General features: G+C 42.7%; 1 protein-coding gene and 1 pseudogene across 2 annotated transcripts in view; one reads left to right on the top strand and one right to left on the bottom strand.

Annotated features, from left to right (window-relative positions):
• AGAP1 (ArfGAP with GTPase domain, ankyrin repeat and PH domain 1) overlaps positions 1–17,150 on the top strand; it is a 636,823-nt gene that overhangs the window by 155,530 nt on the left and 464,143 nt on the right. The window lies entirely within an intron of this gene.
• LOC143678292 (large ribosomal subunit protein eL39-like) lies at positions 11,692–12,993 on the bottom strand (annotated as a pseudogene).

The following is a 17,150-nucleotide window of genomic DNA, read 5'->3' on the forward strand; positions in this document are numbered from 1 at the left end:
GCTTTGTATTTATTTATCGGGGTACCGCTAATAGACAATAATAGATAAAACCCCAGAATCTCAGTGGCTTAACCCTATAGCACTCATTGCCTCTTGGCATTAAGAGACGCTCCTGTTTAGCCGCTGTGGAGGGCTGTGCTTTGCAGGGGTGTGCAGGCCGGGCCTGGAAGGCTGTGTGTGTGCAGAGCTTGTACCCACACCTCACGGGCTAGAACTCACGTCAGATGTGCACGCCTCCTGCAAGGGAGGCTGGGAAATACAGTCTAGTTGGGTGCCCGGGGGAGGGCGTGGGGAGAAGAAATTAGTGTTGTGGTCGGTCTCTGCTACCCGTTTCTTTTATTACGTCAACACTGGTAGGAAGGAAGTTTTAAACTGGCTTCAGGAGCTTTTATAATTAAATATATATATATATTTTCACAGGCAAATCCCCCCACACTTCCATTCCACACACAGTGCACACTCAGTGGCCCACAGCGCCACCGTGCAGCTCTGTCCTCCCTACCATGACCGTCCTCCAGAATACCTGCACCACCCAGAGAAGGAACCAAAAGAAAAAAGAAAATACTCATACATACCGTACCCCACCCCTCCCCCACCAACCACCAGCATTCCATCCGCCCAACTTATTTTATCCCGCGACTTCCCCACTGTCCATCCCTTCCCTCTCCATGTCCTTTACTCATCTTCCATACCCTGCACAAAAGGAGCACCAGACACACGCCTCCCCCAACCACACAGCACACTGCAAAAGCCACATCTCTATACAGTCCTCTTTGAGGATCAGGGCCCCTGGAACACAGCCAAGCAGCCTCAGGCACCTCCCTCCAGCCACCCCAACACAGCACACACCAAAAATGGACAACTATACGATGCATAAGAACAACCTGTTCTATTCTCATAAGAACATAAGGACAAACACCTGACCCTAACCGAAATCTTACCTTGTCTCATTTCTCTCCTCCCCCTTTTGGTCAACAAGGCTCTCTCAATCCTTTGATGCCAGGTCCTGTCCCATCCTGGGAGTCCTGTCCCACGTTGCCAGGAAGATCCATACACCCTTGGGAGTCATGTCCCATGTAGTGGGGAAAGCAGTGAGCCCACCCACCAAGCCAGCCCAGAGAGAGAGGCCACATCTGAACAACAAAAGAGGTTCTCAGGGGGCAACTCCCAGGCCCAATTTTAAGTAGGCTTAGCCTATCCTCTGCAGAAACAAGTTCTCCAGGGGCAAACCCCAGATCAGTTTGTCTCACCGATCCGGTTGTCTACACTGCCTGCGAGAACACCAGAAATCCTCCAAATAGGGAAGTTGACTATTTCCTCCTTTCTCCCCAATCCCCCAAGAGGACCTTACAAGCAGTTGTCCATTTGCTGCCCAGATTGAGAGCTTTTATAATTTTTGCATGGGGTTCTGGTCTGGAAACTAAGGTTTGAGCCAAGGGATATATAATCTAACAATTCTCAGCACCTCTCTTCTTGCTACAGTTTCCCCACATGAGACATGGTAGAGCTAGGGCCCCTGCACCTCTGACTTCTGGATTGAAATCAAGAAGAATATTCTATTTAGCCAACAGAAGAGGGTCATTCATAAAATAATGCATCTTTATCTAACAGTTGTGCCCAGAAACTATCCAAGTTCCCAGATTAATCGTAATAAAACTAGATGTTTTCACTATAGAATATACTAATAATATATTTCACTATATAATATCACTAGTAATATAACCTTATTAGCAGATCAGATTTCATTCTCTGATCAGGATTATGTGCTTTGAATGAGGTCCACCGCCACCTTTGTTTACATTTCGGCAGGCCTTGGTCCTGGGAGTTTATGGGGTGGACGGTGGGGTAGGAAGTGCTGTGCCCCGTCTTAGGAGAAAGGGAACCCAGCACTCTGTGAGCACCTACTGTCTCTGGCTCTTTGTTATTTTCATTGAACCTGAACTGATTTCCAAATGTGCCTTGGGAGTACTTTTATTGATAAAACAGGGTATCACCTCCTCTCATGTTGGTTGCCTTTTCTCTCCACTTGGGAAGGGTGGACATTTGAGTTAGCTTGATTCTGCTTCTCTAAACTGTAACAGGATGTGTCTACTTGCCCTGGGCATGTGTGTTGCTCCATGGATGGACGTATTTCCATGCGTTCTCTGTTTTTCACACCCATGAACAAGAACAACAAAAACATGCTGGAGGCGAATGCTGAAAGCGCAGTGGAGAAACTGTGGGCTGAGGCCTCTTGGGCCTAGCCAGCCCTCCGCCCAGCCTGGTCTGGCTGACCAGCTCGCAGGTGCCCTGACAAGCAGCAAGCTCATCTTCATCACAGGTGGCCACCTCCGAGGGCCACCCACTCCTCACAAAGACTGTTTCAACGACACAAAGCATTTTGTTTGTTTTTTAAGGTACCAGTTAAATGTTTGGTCACAGATGCCTGCAAATGAGTCTTATAATTGTCATCTTAACAATTGATCAGCAGTCTGCCCTCTGTGTAGTTCAGTGATTGGCTGAGTGTGGAGTAGAGATGACATAAACCTGAGAGCACCTGAGGAAGGTGAATTTCTTTCTTCCTTTTTATTTTTTTCAACTGTTAGAGAAGTTGTGAGTTTGCAAAAGAATCATGTATGAAATACCGGATTCCTGTACACACATACACACACCCCACCAATACCTTGCATTGCTGTGGAACATTTGTTATAATTGCAGCTAGCACTTTTTTTTATAACTGTACTTTTTGTTTTAACAGTAGTTACCTTTTCCCAGTTGATGAAAGATTGTTAAAATAGACCTCACTACTGTTAATTATTTACTTTAGGTGTATTTTTTCCCCGTATACCTCCCTATCTTTACCATCCTGCATCAGTGTCGCACATTTGTTATAATTCGTTAGACAACATTCACATACTTGTACTATGAACTATAGCGCATCACTGTATTAGGGTTCACTGAATTGCACAATCCCATGATCTGTCCTTCAGTTTTTATTCTAATAATGGATTTGTCCGAAAGTGTCCTCATTTACCCACCTTCAGTGCTGTTGATTACACTTTGTGACAGGCTACCACCACCATCCTTTTCCAAACCTTTACCATCATTCCAGACAGAGATTCTATACAAGGTAAGCATCAACTCCCGTCCTCTAACCCCAGTCTATCTCCTGATAATTTATATTCTAAATTCTAACACTGTGAGTTGCTTGTTATAATTTATTAAATACAGTGAAATCATGCAACATTTTACTTTTGTGTCTGGCTTTATTTCATTCAGTGCAGTGCCTTCAAGGTTCCTCCATGTTCTGGTATGTATCAAGATGGATGAGTAATATTCCGTTGTATGTGTATACTACATTTATTGGTTTATGGATACTTGGGTTGCTTCCATCTTTTGGCCGCTATGAACATTGGTGGGCAAATATCTTTTTGAGTCCCTGCTTTCAGTTCTTCTCAGTGTATACCTAGCAGTGGGATTACCAAGTCACATGGTAATTCTATACCTAGCTTTTTGAGGAACCACTAAATTGTCTTCTACAGTGGCTGCACCATTTTACATTCCCACTAGCAGTGAATGCATGTTCCTATTTCTTCACATCCTCTTCGACACTTGTAGTTTTCTGTTTTTTAAATAGTGACCATTCTAGTAGGTATGAGATGATATCTCATTGTGGTTTTGATTTACATTTCCCTTATAGCTACTGATGTTGAGCATCTTTTCATGTGCTTTCTAGCCACTTATATAGACCCTTTGAAGAAATGTCTATCCAACTATTTTGCCCATTTTATTTTTGAGGTTTAAAAATTATTTTTTACTTTTATATAATATTGGAATTAATGCATGGTTTTGAAAAAAAATTAAAAAGTAAAATGTAGATGTAAGAAGTAAATGTCATCCTTTATGACTCTGTCATGCCCCCTTCTCCCCCAATAAACTATTGTTAATTGTTTGTATGTGTGTGGTTAAATTTGTTATAACCCCATTTACCTTTCTTTTTTTTTTAAACATTTTTTGTGAAAAATAACGTATAAACAAAAAAGCAATAAATTTCAAAACACATTACAATTAATTTTTTAGAACAGATTTCAGAGTTTGGTGGGGTTACAGTTTCACAATTTTAGGTTTTTGCGTCTAGCTGCTCTAAGATACTGAAGACTAAAAGAAATATCAATGTAATGATTCAGCAATCATACTCATTTGTTAAACCCTGCCTTCTTTGTATAACTCCACCATCACCTCTGATCTTTTTCCCACATTTTAGGGGTATTTGGTCTATGCCCATTCTAACTTTTTCATGTTGGAAGGGGCTGTCTATAATATTGGACAGGGGGATGGAACTAGCTGATGTTCTGGAGAGGCTGGGCCCTCAAGGTTTCAGGACTTATCTAATCCAGGGACCCATCTGAAGATTTTAGGTTTCTGAAAAGTTACCCTAATACATGGAACCTTTGTATAATCTTTTTTTTTTTTATTATTAATTAACGGAGAAAAAAAAGAAATTAACCCAACATTTAGAAATCATACCATTCTATATATGCAATCAGAAATTCTTAACATCATCACATAGATGCATGATCATCGTTTCTTAGTACATATGCAACAGTTTAGAAGAACTAGCGACACACCAGACAAAGATATAGAATGTTAATATAGAGAAAAGAAATAAAAGTAATAATAATAGTAAAACAAAAAAACAAAAACAAACAACCAAACAAAACCTAGGGCTCAGATGCAGCTTCATTCAGTGTTTTAACATGATTACTTTACAATTAGGTATTATTGTGCTGTCCATTTTTGAGTTTTTGTATCTAGTCCTGTTGCACAGTCTGTATCTCTTCAGCTCCAATTACCCATTATCTTACCCTGTTTCTACCTCCTGCTGGACTCTGTTACCAATGACATATTCCAAGTTTATTCTCGAATGTCCGTTCACATCAGTGGGACCATACAGTATTTGTCCTTTAGTTTTTGGCTAGACTCACTCAGCATAACTCTAGGTCCATCCATGTTATTACATGCTTCATAAGTTTATCCTGTCTTACAGCTGCATAATATTCCATCGTATGTATATACCACAGTTTGTTTAGCCATTCTTCTGTTGATGGACATTTTGGCTGTTTCCATCTCTTTGCAATTGTAAATAATGCTGCTATAAACATTGGTGTGCAAATGTCCGTTTGTGTCTTTGCCCTTAAGTCCTTTGAGTAGATACCCACCAATGGTATTGCTGGGTCGTATGGCAATTCTATATTCAGCTTTTGAGGAACCGCCAAACTGCCTTCCACAGTGGTTGCACCATTTGACATTCCCACCAACAGTGGATAAGTGTGCCTCTTTCTCCGCATCCTCTCCAGCACTTGTCATTTTCTGTTTTGTTGATAATGGCCATTCTGGTGGGTGTGAGATGATATCTCATTGTGGTTTTGATTTGCATTTCTCTAATGGCCAGGGACATTGAGCATTTCTTCATGTGCCTCTTGGCCATTTGTATTTCCTCTTCTGGTAGGTGTCTGTTCAAGTCTTTTTCCCATTTTGTAATTGGGTTGGCTGTCTTTTTGTTGTTGAGTTGAACAATCTCTTTATAAATTCTGGATACTAGACCTTTATCTGATATGTCGTTTCCAAATATTATCTCCCATTGTGTAGGCTGTCTTTCTACTTTCTTGATGAAGTTCTTTGATGCACAAAAGTGTTTAATTTTGAGGAGCTCCCATTTATTTATTTCTTTCTTCAGTGCTCTTGCTTTAGGTTTAAGGTCCATAAAACCGCCTCCAATTGTAAGTTTCGTAAGATATCTCCCTACATTTTCCTCTAACTGTTTTATGGTCTTAGACCTAATGTTTAGATTTTTGATCCATTTTGAATTAACTTTTGTATAGGGTGTGAGATATGGGTCTTCTTTCATTCTTTTGCATATGGATATCCAGTTCTCTAGGCACCATTTATTGAAGAGACTGTTCTGTCCCAGGTGAGTTGGCTTGACTGCCTTATCAAAGATCAAATGTCCGTAGATGAGAGGGTCTATATCTGAGTACTCTATTCGATTCCATTGGTCGATATATCTATCTTTATGCCAATATCATGCTGTTTTGACCACTGTGGCTTCATAATATGCCTTAAAGTCTGGCAGCGCGAGACCTCCAGCTTCGTGTTTTTTCCTCAAGATGTTTTTAGCAATTCGGGGCACCCTGCCCTTCCAGATAAATTTGCTTATTGGTTTTTCTATTTCTGAAAAATAAGTTGTTGGGATTTTGATTGGTATTGCATTGAATCTGTAAATCAATTTAGGTAGGATTGACATCTTAACTATATTTAGTCTTCCAATCCATGAACACGGTATGCCCGTCCATCTATTTAGGTCTTCTGTGATTTCTTTTAGCAGTTTTTTGTAGTTTTCTTTATATAGGTTTTTTGTCTCTTTAGTTAAATTTATTCCTAGGTATTTTATTCTTTTAGTTGCAATTGTAAATGGGATTCGTTTCTTGATTTCCCCCTCAGCTTGTTCATTACTAGTGTATAGAAATGCTACAGATTTTTGAATGTTGATCTTGTAACCTGCTACTTTGCTGTACTCATTTATTAGCTCTAGTAGTTTCGTTGTGGATTTTTCCAGGTTTTCGACATATAGTATCATATCGTCTGCAAACAGTGATAGTTTTACTTCTTCCTTTCCAATTTTGATGCCTTGTATTTCTTTTTCTTGTCTAATTGCTCTGGCTAGAACCTCCAACACAATGTTGAATAATAGTGGTGATAGTGGACATCCTTGTCTTGTTCCTGATCTTAGGGGGAAAGTTTTCAATTTTTCCCCATTGAGGATGATATTAGCTGTGGGTTTTTCATATAATCCCTCTATCATTTTAAGGAAGTTCCCTTGTATTCCTATCTTTTGAAGTGTTTTCAACAGGAAAGGATGTTGAATCTTGTCAAATGCCTTCTCTGCATCAATTGAGATGATCATGTGATTTTTCTGCTTTGATTTGTTGATATGGTGTATTACATTAATTGATTTTCTTATGTTGAACCATCCTTGCATACCTGGGATGAATCCTTCTTGGTCATGATGTATAATTCTTTTAATGTGTTGTTGGATACGATTTGCTAGAATTTTATTGAGGATTTTTGCATCTATATTCATTAGAGAGATTGGTCTGTAGTTTTCTTTTTTTGTAATATCTTTGCCTGGTTTTGGTATGAGGGTGATGTTGGCTTCGTAAAATGAATTAGGTAGTTTTCCCTCCACTTCAATTTTTTTGAAGAGTTTGAGGAGAGTTGGTACTAATTCTTTCTGGAATGTTTGATAGAATTCACATGTGAAGCTGTCTGGTCCTGGACTTTTCTTTTTAGGAAGCTTTTGAATGACTAATTCAATTTCTTGTGATTGGTTTGTTGAGGTCATCTATTTCTTCTTGAGTCAAAGTTGGTTGTTCATGTCTTTCCAGGAACCCGTTCATTTCATCTAAATTGTTGTACTTATTAGCGTAAAGTTGTTCATAGTATCCTGTTATTACCTCCTTTATTTCTGTGAGGTCAGTAGTTATGTCTCCTCTTCCATTTCTGATCTTATTTATTTGCATCCTCTCTCTTCTTCTTTTTGTCATTCTTGCTAAGGGCCCATCAATCGTATTGATTTTCTCAGAGAACCAACTTCTGGTCTTATAGATTTTCTCTATTGTTTTCAATTTCATTTATTTCTGCTCTAATCTTTGTTATTTCTTTCCTTTTGCTTGCTTTGGGATTAGTTTGCTGTTTTTTCTCCAGTTCTTCCAAGTGGACAGTTAATTCCTGCATTTTTGCCTTTTCTTCTTTTCTGATAAAGGCATTTAGGGCAATAAATTTCCCTCTTTAGCACTGCCTTTGCTGCATCCCATAAGTTTTGATATGTTGTGTTTTCATTTTCATTTGCCTCTAGGTATTTACTAATTTCTCTTACAATTTCTTCTTTGACCCACTTGTTGTTTAAGAGTGTGTTGTTGAGCCTCCATGTATTTGTGAATTTTCTGGCACTCCGCCTATTATTGATTTCCAACTTCATTCCTTTATGATCCGAGAAAGTGTTGTGTATGATTTCAGTCTTTTTAAATTTGTTAAGACTTGCTTTGTGACCTAGCATATGGTCTATCTTTGAGAATGATCCATGAGCACTTGAAAAAAAGGTGTATCCTGCTGTTGTTGGATGTAATGTCCTATAGATGTCTGTTAAGTCTAGCTCATTTATAGTAATATTCAGATTCTCTATTTCTTTATTGATCCTCTGTCTAGATGTTCTGTCCATTGATGAGAGTGGTGAATTGAAGTCTCCAACTATTATGGTATATGTGTCTATTTCCGTTTTCAGTGTTTGCAGTGTATTCCTCACGTATTTTGGGGCATTCTGGTTCAGTGCATAAATATTTATGATTGTTATGTCTTCTTGTTGAATTGTTCCTTTTATTAGTATATTGTGTCCTTCTCCTTCTTTGTCTCTTTTAACCGTTTTACATTTGAAGTCTAATTTGTTGGATATTAGTATAGCCACTCCTGCTCTTTTCTGGTTGTTATTTGCATGAAATATCTTTTCCCAACCTTTCACTTTCAACCTATATTTATCTTTGGGCCTAAGATGTGTTTCCTGTAGACAGCATATAGAAGGATCCTGTTTTTTAATCCATTCTGCCAGTCTATGTCTTTTGATTGGGGAATTCAGTTCATTAACATTTAGAGTTATCACTGTTTGGATAATATTTTCCTCTACCATTTTCCCTTTTGTATTATACATATCATATCTGACTTTCCTTCTTTCTACACTCTTCTCCATACCTCTCTCTTCTTTCTTTTCGTATTTGACTCTAGTGCTCCCTTTAGTATTTCTTGCAGAGCTGGTCTCTTTGTCACAAATTCTCTCAGTGACTTTTTGTCTGAGAATGTTTTAATTTCTCCCTCATTTTTGAAGGACAATTTTGCTGGATATAGGAGTCTTGGTTGGCAGTTTTTCTCTTTTAGTAACTTAAATATATCATCCCACTGTCTTCTAGCTTCCATGGTTTCTGCTGAGAAATCTACACATAGTCTCATTGGGTTTCCCTTGTATGTGATGGATTGCTTCTCTCTCGCTGCTTTCAAGATCCTCTCTTTCTCTTTGACCTCTGACATTCTAACTAGTAAATGTCTTGGAACACGCCTATTTGGGTCTAATCTCTTTGGGGTGCGCTGCACTTCTTAGATCTGTAATTTTAGGTCTTTCATAAGAGTTGGGAAATTTTCAGTGATAATTTCTTCCATTAGTTTTTCTCCTCCTTTTCCCTTCTCTTCTCTTTCTGGGACACCCACAATACGTATATTTGTGCGGTTCATATTGTCCTTGTGTTCCCTGATACCCTGTTCAAATTTTTCCATTCTTTTCCGGATAGTTTCTGTTTCTTTTTGGAATTCAGATGTTCCATCCTCCAAATCACTAATTCTATCTTCTGTCTCTTTAAATCTGTCATTGTAGGTATCCATTGTTTTTTCCATCTTTTCTACTTTATCCTTCACTTCCATAAGCTCTGTGATTTGTTTTTTCAGTTTTTCTGTTTCTTCTTTTTGTTCACCCCATGTCTTCTTCATGTCCTCCCTCAATTTATCGATTTCGTTTTTGAAGAGGTTTTCCATTTCTGTTCGTATATTCAGCATTAGTTGTTTCAGCTCCTGTATCTCATTTGAACTATTGGTTTGTTCCTTTGACTGGGCCATATTTTCAATTTTCTGAGCGTGATCCATTATCTTCTGCTGGTGTCTGGGCATTTAGTCAGATTTCCCTGGGTGCTGGACCCCACAGGTTGAAAGATTTTTCTGTGAAATCTCTGGGCTCTGTTTTTCTTATCCTGCCCAGTAGGTGGCGCTCGTGGCACACGTTTGTCTACGGGTTCCACCAGTAAAAGTTGCTGTGGGTCCTTTAACTTTGGAAAACTCTCGCCGTGGGGGAGGTTCGGCAGCCGAAGCGGCTTAGAAGAGTGCCAGCTAGCCCGGGGGTCCGAACGCGGGGAGGGTCGCCGGCTGCCGCAGCCCGGGAGAGCGCCCGACCGAATTTCCTAGTCGGCCCGGGGCGCCAAGCGTGGCGGGAGGGCGCCAGCTGCCGCAGCCCGGGAGAGTGCACTGTTCCCAGCCGGACCGGGGAGTCACGTGTTTGGAAGGGACCCCCCGGTCACTGTTCTCCGCGGTCTGGGAATTTCCGACCCAACTCTCTCAGTTGGTCCGGGGGGCCTTGCGTGGTGGGGGCGCCAGCCACCGTGGCCCGAGGGTACTGCCTGCCCAATTCTGCCAGCTGGCCTGGGAAGGAGGAAGGAAGGGACTCCGGCCGCTTGCCGTCCCGCCCAGGAAAGCCCGCATCCCTCGGTGTTCTCACCGGAGCTGGTTCTCCCAGACAGTCAGCCGTTCCAGGATGGGGTACGCCATCCCTTTGATCTCCGTCGTGGCTCCGGGAGCTGCTCTGTATCGTCTCCACTCCCCCAGTAGCTGTTCTGGAGGAGGAAAGGTGAGGGTGGGAAGGCTGTCGAGGCCGGAGGCGGAGGAGCCGGTGAAGGCGGAAGAGGGCATGGTGGTGGTTGGAGAGCCGCTGGAGCAGGAGGAGAAAGGGAAGGATAAGATGGTGGAAGGAGCGCCGCCGGAGCAGAAGGGGGAAGAGGGAGAGGAGGGCGGGCTGGCTGGTGGGGCGTGAGCGCCGCGCCGGGCCGGCGGACAAAGAGGGAGAGGAGGGCTGGCTGGCTGGCGGCGCGGCCGGGCCGGCGGACAAAGAGGGAGAGGAGGGCGGGCTGGCTGGCGGGGCGTGAGCGCCGCGCCGGGCCGGCGGACAAAGAGGGAGAGGAGGGCCCTTTGTATAATCTTATATAATGCCCTAGGTTTCGTTAGGATTGGCAGGAGTGGTCTTGGTTGGAGTTTGTCAGGCTATGATAGGTAGCAGTGTCTAACTGAAGCTTGCGTAAGAGTGACCTCCAGAGTTGTGTCTCGATTCTATTTGAATTCTCTCAGCCACTGATATCTTATATGTTGTACTTCTTCCCCACACATTTGGTCAGGATGGTATTGTTGATCTCGTGGTGCCAGGGCCGGATCCATCCCTGGGAGTCATCTCCCATGACGCCAGGGAGACTTTCACCCTTGATGTCATTTACCATTTTGCCCATTTTCAATTGGTTTGTCTTTTTGTTGTTGAGTTGCAGGATTTCTTTATATATTCTGGATATTAAATCCTTATTGGGTATGTAGTTTCCACACATTCTCCCATTGAAAAGTTTGTCTTTTCTCTTTCTTGACAAAGTCCTTTGAAGGATAGATGTTTTTAATGTTGAGGAGATCCCATTTATCTATTCTTATTCATTGCTTGTGCTTTGGGTGTAAAGTCTAAGAAACCATTGCTTACCACAAGATCTTGGTAGATCTTTCTCTACATTTGTAGATGTTTCTCTACATTTTCTTCTGTGTGTTTTGCAGTCCTTGTTCTTTTATTTAGGTCTTTAATCTATTTTGAGTTAATTTTGGTGTATGGTATGAGATAGTGGTCCTTTTTCATTCTTTTGCATATGGCTATCCAGTTCTTCCAGGCCATTTGAAGAGACTGTTGTGTCCCACTCGAGTGGACTTGGCAGCCTTGTCAAAAATCAATTGGCCATAAATGTGAGGGTCTATTTCTGAACTCTTAATTTAATTGCACTGGTCAATATATCTGTCTTTATATCAGTACCATGCTTTTTTGACCATTGTAGTTTTGTTTTATGCTTTAAAGTCAGTAAGTGTGAGTCTTCCAACTCCTATTGTACCTTTCGTCCCATAATTTCAGTTATGTTTCTTTTTATATTTTCAAATTCTTCTTTATGCTCACACACTAGTGGTCTTCTTAAAATCCTTTATCTCTTTAGCCATATTTTCCTTCATCTCCTTGAATTAATTTAGGAGATTTGTGTGAGCATCTTTGATTAGTTCCAAATTCTGTGTCTCCTCTGAAGTTTTAATTTGTTCCCTTCACGGGTCATATCTTCCTGTTTATAATATGGCTTGTGATTTTTTTGCTGACGTCTAATGTCTAGCCATCTGCTTATCTAATTATTTTGAACATCAGTGTCTATCTCTTGTCTAAGTTTTTATTGTTGATTGGCTTTGTGCTAAGGATCTTCTTTGATGTTTGGTTCAACTTATTCTAGATGTTTAGAGTAGCCTGGGTTTAACTGCTCAGACTTTTTCAGTTCTTCTTCATCTGATTCTTGCCCTGTATATGTGGTATAATTTTGTGTGTGTTTCAGCAAAATTTTACTTATGGACACTGAAATGTGGATTTCATACAATTCTCAAAAATCAGTGAAGGTGTTACACCTGTGCCATCCAATCGAGTTATCCACCAGTCATATGAAGGTAGCTAAATATACTAACAAAAAAAATAATTTAAAACCCTGTTGCAGCAAGAACATTTCTATCATTTTGCAGACTGTTCTGTCAAATAGTGCTATTCTAGATTATCTGACTGGGGGATGGGGGATAAATTCAGTATTTCACAAACCAGAATATTACAGCAGTTCAAATAAAAGGTCTCACATATTTATTGTTGAACCAACTTATTTATACAGAAGCATGAAAACAAGGAAAACCCAGGTTTTCCCCCAATAAAATTAAGTTCAACTGCTCAGAAAGGGTGATTTTTTTTTAGCTTGAAGGTGCTCATGAGTGTGGTACAGCATCAACGTGTGGTGCCATGTATGACTCCTTACACATCCAGCTTGGTTCTTCTCCAGTGACTCCTCTTGGAGGAGTACCTGATTTTATTGCCAGTTTTCATTCAAATCCATTGAGGAATGGGACGATTCTGTTTTTGTTTCTTGGCCAGGAATTGCTTGATTCTAAAAGTCTTATGAGAAGACATGTCGAAGTTAACAATCAAACGGGCACACAATGATGGCGGACGAGGAGAGATTGCACTTTTTGTGCCAGTGTTTCACCTCCAGGAGAAAGCTTCCTTTCCTGTGTTCCTTTTTTTGGGAATCTTGTTCGATTCTGTTTTGCCTCTGTAGTTTTTTAGTCTGTTTTCCTTGTCTCATGCTGTTTTTGCCTGGAGGGCAAATTCTGGGAGGAAAGTCACCCCAGAGAGGATGTTCCAAGTCAGTCTTTCCCAACCAAAACTGGTCCAGGGACCCACAGAGCAGACACAGACCGGCTCTGTCCTGGGGAGAACAGGAAGGATGCCAAAAGCTTCTTAGCTCCCCAAGGCTGTGCTTTCCTGGCCTGCCCTTCAGCTCACTGTTCGCGCAGCCCTGCGGAATTGCTGAGTCTTTAAATCTCCACCGCCTCTGCCGCTGTCCGGAGAGGGTTGAAATAGCAGCACCAAGCCAGGACCCAGCAGTCCAAATCTGCCAGTCAAAATCTGTGATCAGCGATGGGACGTGCCCACCAGTGTTCTTGGGGAAGAGGGTCTTTACGTCCCTTTCTGTCACCAGTGAGCTAGGACTGGTGAGGATTGTTGATGGGCTCTGGCAGCCACCAGATGATGAGAACTCACTGTTCTTCAGTTCATCAGCGTCTTCTCCTCCCTGGATGTTACACGGTGTTCTTCTGGCCTCCAATGCCCCAGAACCATTGTTTCAGACAGTTCCTGCTTGTTTCATAGCTGTTTTGGTTGAAGGACTGAGTCCCAGAGCTCCCTACTCTGCCATCTCCCCTGGAAGTCTCAAATATAAGTTTCTGGCCTTCAAATTTGCTTTTTTTCAAAATTATTTATTTTTTTTAAATTTATTTTGGGGGTGCATGGTCCAAGAATCGAACCCGGGTCTCCCGCATGGAAGGCAGGCGTTCTATCACTGAACCACCTGTGCACCCTTAAACTTGCTTTATAGAGGTTTTCAGTTGGGGACTCACCTTTTAGTAGCTAAAGAAAGAAATCCTCATCTTCACATGATAGATTTTTCTATCCTGAGCATTCCCCACTTTGTCTGTACAGGAGTCCACACAGCCCCTTGCTTCTAACTCCGTCTTGCAGTTCCAGAAGAATTAAGGCCTTCAGCCACTGTCACTTACCTTTCCCCCGAGGGCGTATAAGAAAGGAGATGATAATGGGTGGTGTGGTGTGGTGTGATTTAAGATCCGCAAACGGGACTTTTAATCCTGAGCTCCACCCCCGTTCCCATGCAAGTCTTGGACTTGAAATGCAGATGGAAGAGCCTGCACCTTGGACAGAAAGGCTAACGGAGCCCAGGGCCTCATCCATCCCCTTTCCCTTTCTGGCACCTTCCGGATTGCTGTTAGTCTCATGCTGCCCACATTTCTGCCCCAGTTGAGGAATCTGGTGGCTTCTCTCTCCTCTTGTCTGATTGTTGTTTGACATCGTTAAGCACTCAGGCCATCCCTGCTTCCGGCCCAGCGTTAGGCCAGCTCAAGCCTGCACATCTCTTTCCTCTCACGTGGGGAACTACATGAAAAGGCCCCATGAAAAGCCTATAGATAACTATTTCAAACTTGCTAAAATTAAAGTGCCTTAAGTCAAAGGTTTGGAGAGAGCTCAGGAGAGGTGGCTTCCGTCTCTTTGTAGTTCTTTACATGGAAAGAAGGCTCTGCACTCACATTGTGAATGCAGCCACAGCTTCTTAAACAGTGCTTCCTCTTCTTGAGGATAATAGGGACCTGTAATTGCGATTGCAGTAAAACTGAAGGCACAGGAAGTCAGGAGGAAAAGCCCTCAAGTGTGGGAGCAGTGGGGAGTTACCTGGGGCCCCAGGATCTGTCAAGGCCCCTCTCCCCTTGGGAAAGCCCCCCGTCTGCCTTTCTGTCTCTTAAGATAAGAGCTTGGGTTTTGGAGTTCGTCCGACCTGGTGTAAATTTTTGTCCCTCCTTCCATCCCCATGGCCAGTGACTTCCCCTCTAAGCCTTTGTTTGCAACATGGGGAGGGACAAATGGACCCACCCCACAAAGTTGTTGGGGCTAAATGTGAGCATGTCTATAAAATGCACCAGACCCAGTGCTAACTGGGTCGTGGAGGATGCAGGATATTTTTACACCCAAAGTGTGATTTGTGTAAAGGTTCCAAAGGAAGCTGGTTGGACACGTATAGAAAGCAGAACTAAACCCCCCAGCAGGAGCTGCACTGGGGTTACTTGCCCTGCCGTGTAGGATGGAAAGTGGGCTCTGATGCCGGCCCTGTCCCAAAGCAGTGGAACAACAGGCATTGGGCAATGGGAAAGTCAGACTTGCTCTGAGCTGGGGAGGGAGTCTCGGGAAGATGTTTGTTTTCATATTAAAAAATAAATTCAAGTGACATTTTGGGGGCAGCCCTGCCTCTATTTCCAGAAAGTTTTAATTTTCCCATTATTCCATCATTGGCTTTGTCACACTTTAAACTCTCACACTCGTTATGGCATTTAAAAATGTGTTACTTTAAAGATGCTTTTAATGATGTGCCATTCCCCCAGCATTTGGGGGGTTGAGGGAGGGTGGGAAAAATGAGAACATTTGGCATTTTACTAAATCAGTCATTTTTAAGGCCCTTGAGTAAATACTTATTTAAAACGTACCTATTGCATCTGAAAGGTCAGAAAAGATGCCAAAAGACCCTGCCCCGTGGCAGTGCGCCCACACTTGTGTACAGGTACAGAAGAAATCACCTGGAAGGCTGAAGACAGATTCCCAACCCCAGAGATTCTGATTTAGTCAGTGCCGGATGGTACTTGTGAGTTCGCATTTCCAACAGCCGCCCGGATGCCACGGGCCCAGGGACACCCAGACACCCCTGTGAGGAGGGCTGCCCGATAGTTTCCGTGAGTGTGAATGCACTGTGGAGTGTGCGCTGTACCAGGCATCACTGCAGAACACACCCCAGGTCCTTAGCAATGGGGTTGATAAAGCTCAGATCAGTTAGAAATTCTTCAGCAACTCCATTAGAGCATGGGCTGGCTTCTCTTTCTTATTTATTGTGGTGGCTTTTTAATTTCCAGCTTTAGTTAATTTATGGTATTTCTGAGGCCACAGGATTCAGTAAATCACACTGGATGGCCATCAGATGTCTTTTTAAACAGGGGAGTGATCTTTGGATGGAAGAGGTCCATTGACTGGGATGTAGCGGACAGAAGAGATTGTGAGGGAGCCCCTTGTTACCTTGCAAGTTTTTTTTCATTCTTCCATTCATCAGTCCATCCATCTGTCTGTCCGTCCATCCGTCCGTCCGTCCATCCATCCATCCATCCATCCCAGAAGTGATCCATTAAAATACAGAGAAGCTAAGCACTTTCTCCGAGGCAGCTCTGTGCCCTGGGGATTGACCAGTGAAGGAGGAAAGTAAACTGCTACCCCACGATGCTGGGTGCCATGCACTGCCTCCTGAGGTCCTGGGGTGATTGCCACCGAGGCTGTCCTCCACCCCCGCCTCTCTGAACAATCCCTGGAAAATAGGGCACAGAGAGTACAACATGTAGAAGTATATCCGTTTTTCAGAGTGGGGGAAATGTGTGCTCTCTGCAAACTAAAGCCCAGTGAGCTTCACTTCAATTCCAGTTAAAAGTCTGGAAAGACTTCATGGAAGGACTGTTTCCTACTGGTGCTCAGGACATCCAGGCTTGGCAGCCGGCCTCCGTGCGGGCACTGGTGAGCACCAGCGGGGGGTGGAGCACTCAGGGGCTGCCAGCAGGCGGCACTCAGCGGCCAACGCCAGCCCTGAGACATAGGTGGCACCGCTGAAGGGAGCACTCTCTGAACATCTTCCCCAGCAATATTTTAAAAATTCTTTGCTTTTGATCTACTCTGACCCCCATTTTCACAAATGAAGGGAAACATTTGCAGTGAATGTTACTGGCCAGTGGCTATTCTTGATATTTAAAGATTTCATACAAAATTATGAAGACGCATACCAGTGAATCCCAGCTGCTGTCATTTGAACAAATAAGCAAAGAGGAAAACAATGAAGATGGTGATGACATGGAGCTGTCAGGTCCTCTGGCCATGCGGGGCGTGTTGTCACGAAGAGGAGCTGTGTGGGTGGGCAGGTGGGGTAGGTAACACCAAGGCTCCCAAAGTGATGACGGCGGCAAGTGTAGACTGTTTTACTCTTTCCAGATAGTGGTTTGGAAATGTCAATGTATAAAAGGGTCGTACACTTTGACCCAGGAGTTAAGCTTCTAGGAATCTAAGCTAAAGAAATGATCATATTGTCACAGTGATTGGTGGCTTAAGTCATGTTTAT

Source organism: Tamandua tetradactyla, chromosome 3 (genome assembly GCF_023851605.1).
Source record: "Tamandua tetradactyla isolate mTamTet1 chromosome 3, mTamTet1.pri, whole genome shotgun sequence".
Taxonomy (NCBI): domain Eukaryota; kingdom Metazoa; phylum Chordata; class Mammalia; order Pilosa; family Myrmecophagidae; genus Tamandua; species Tamandua tetradactyla.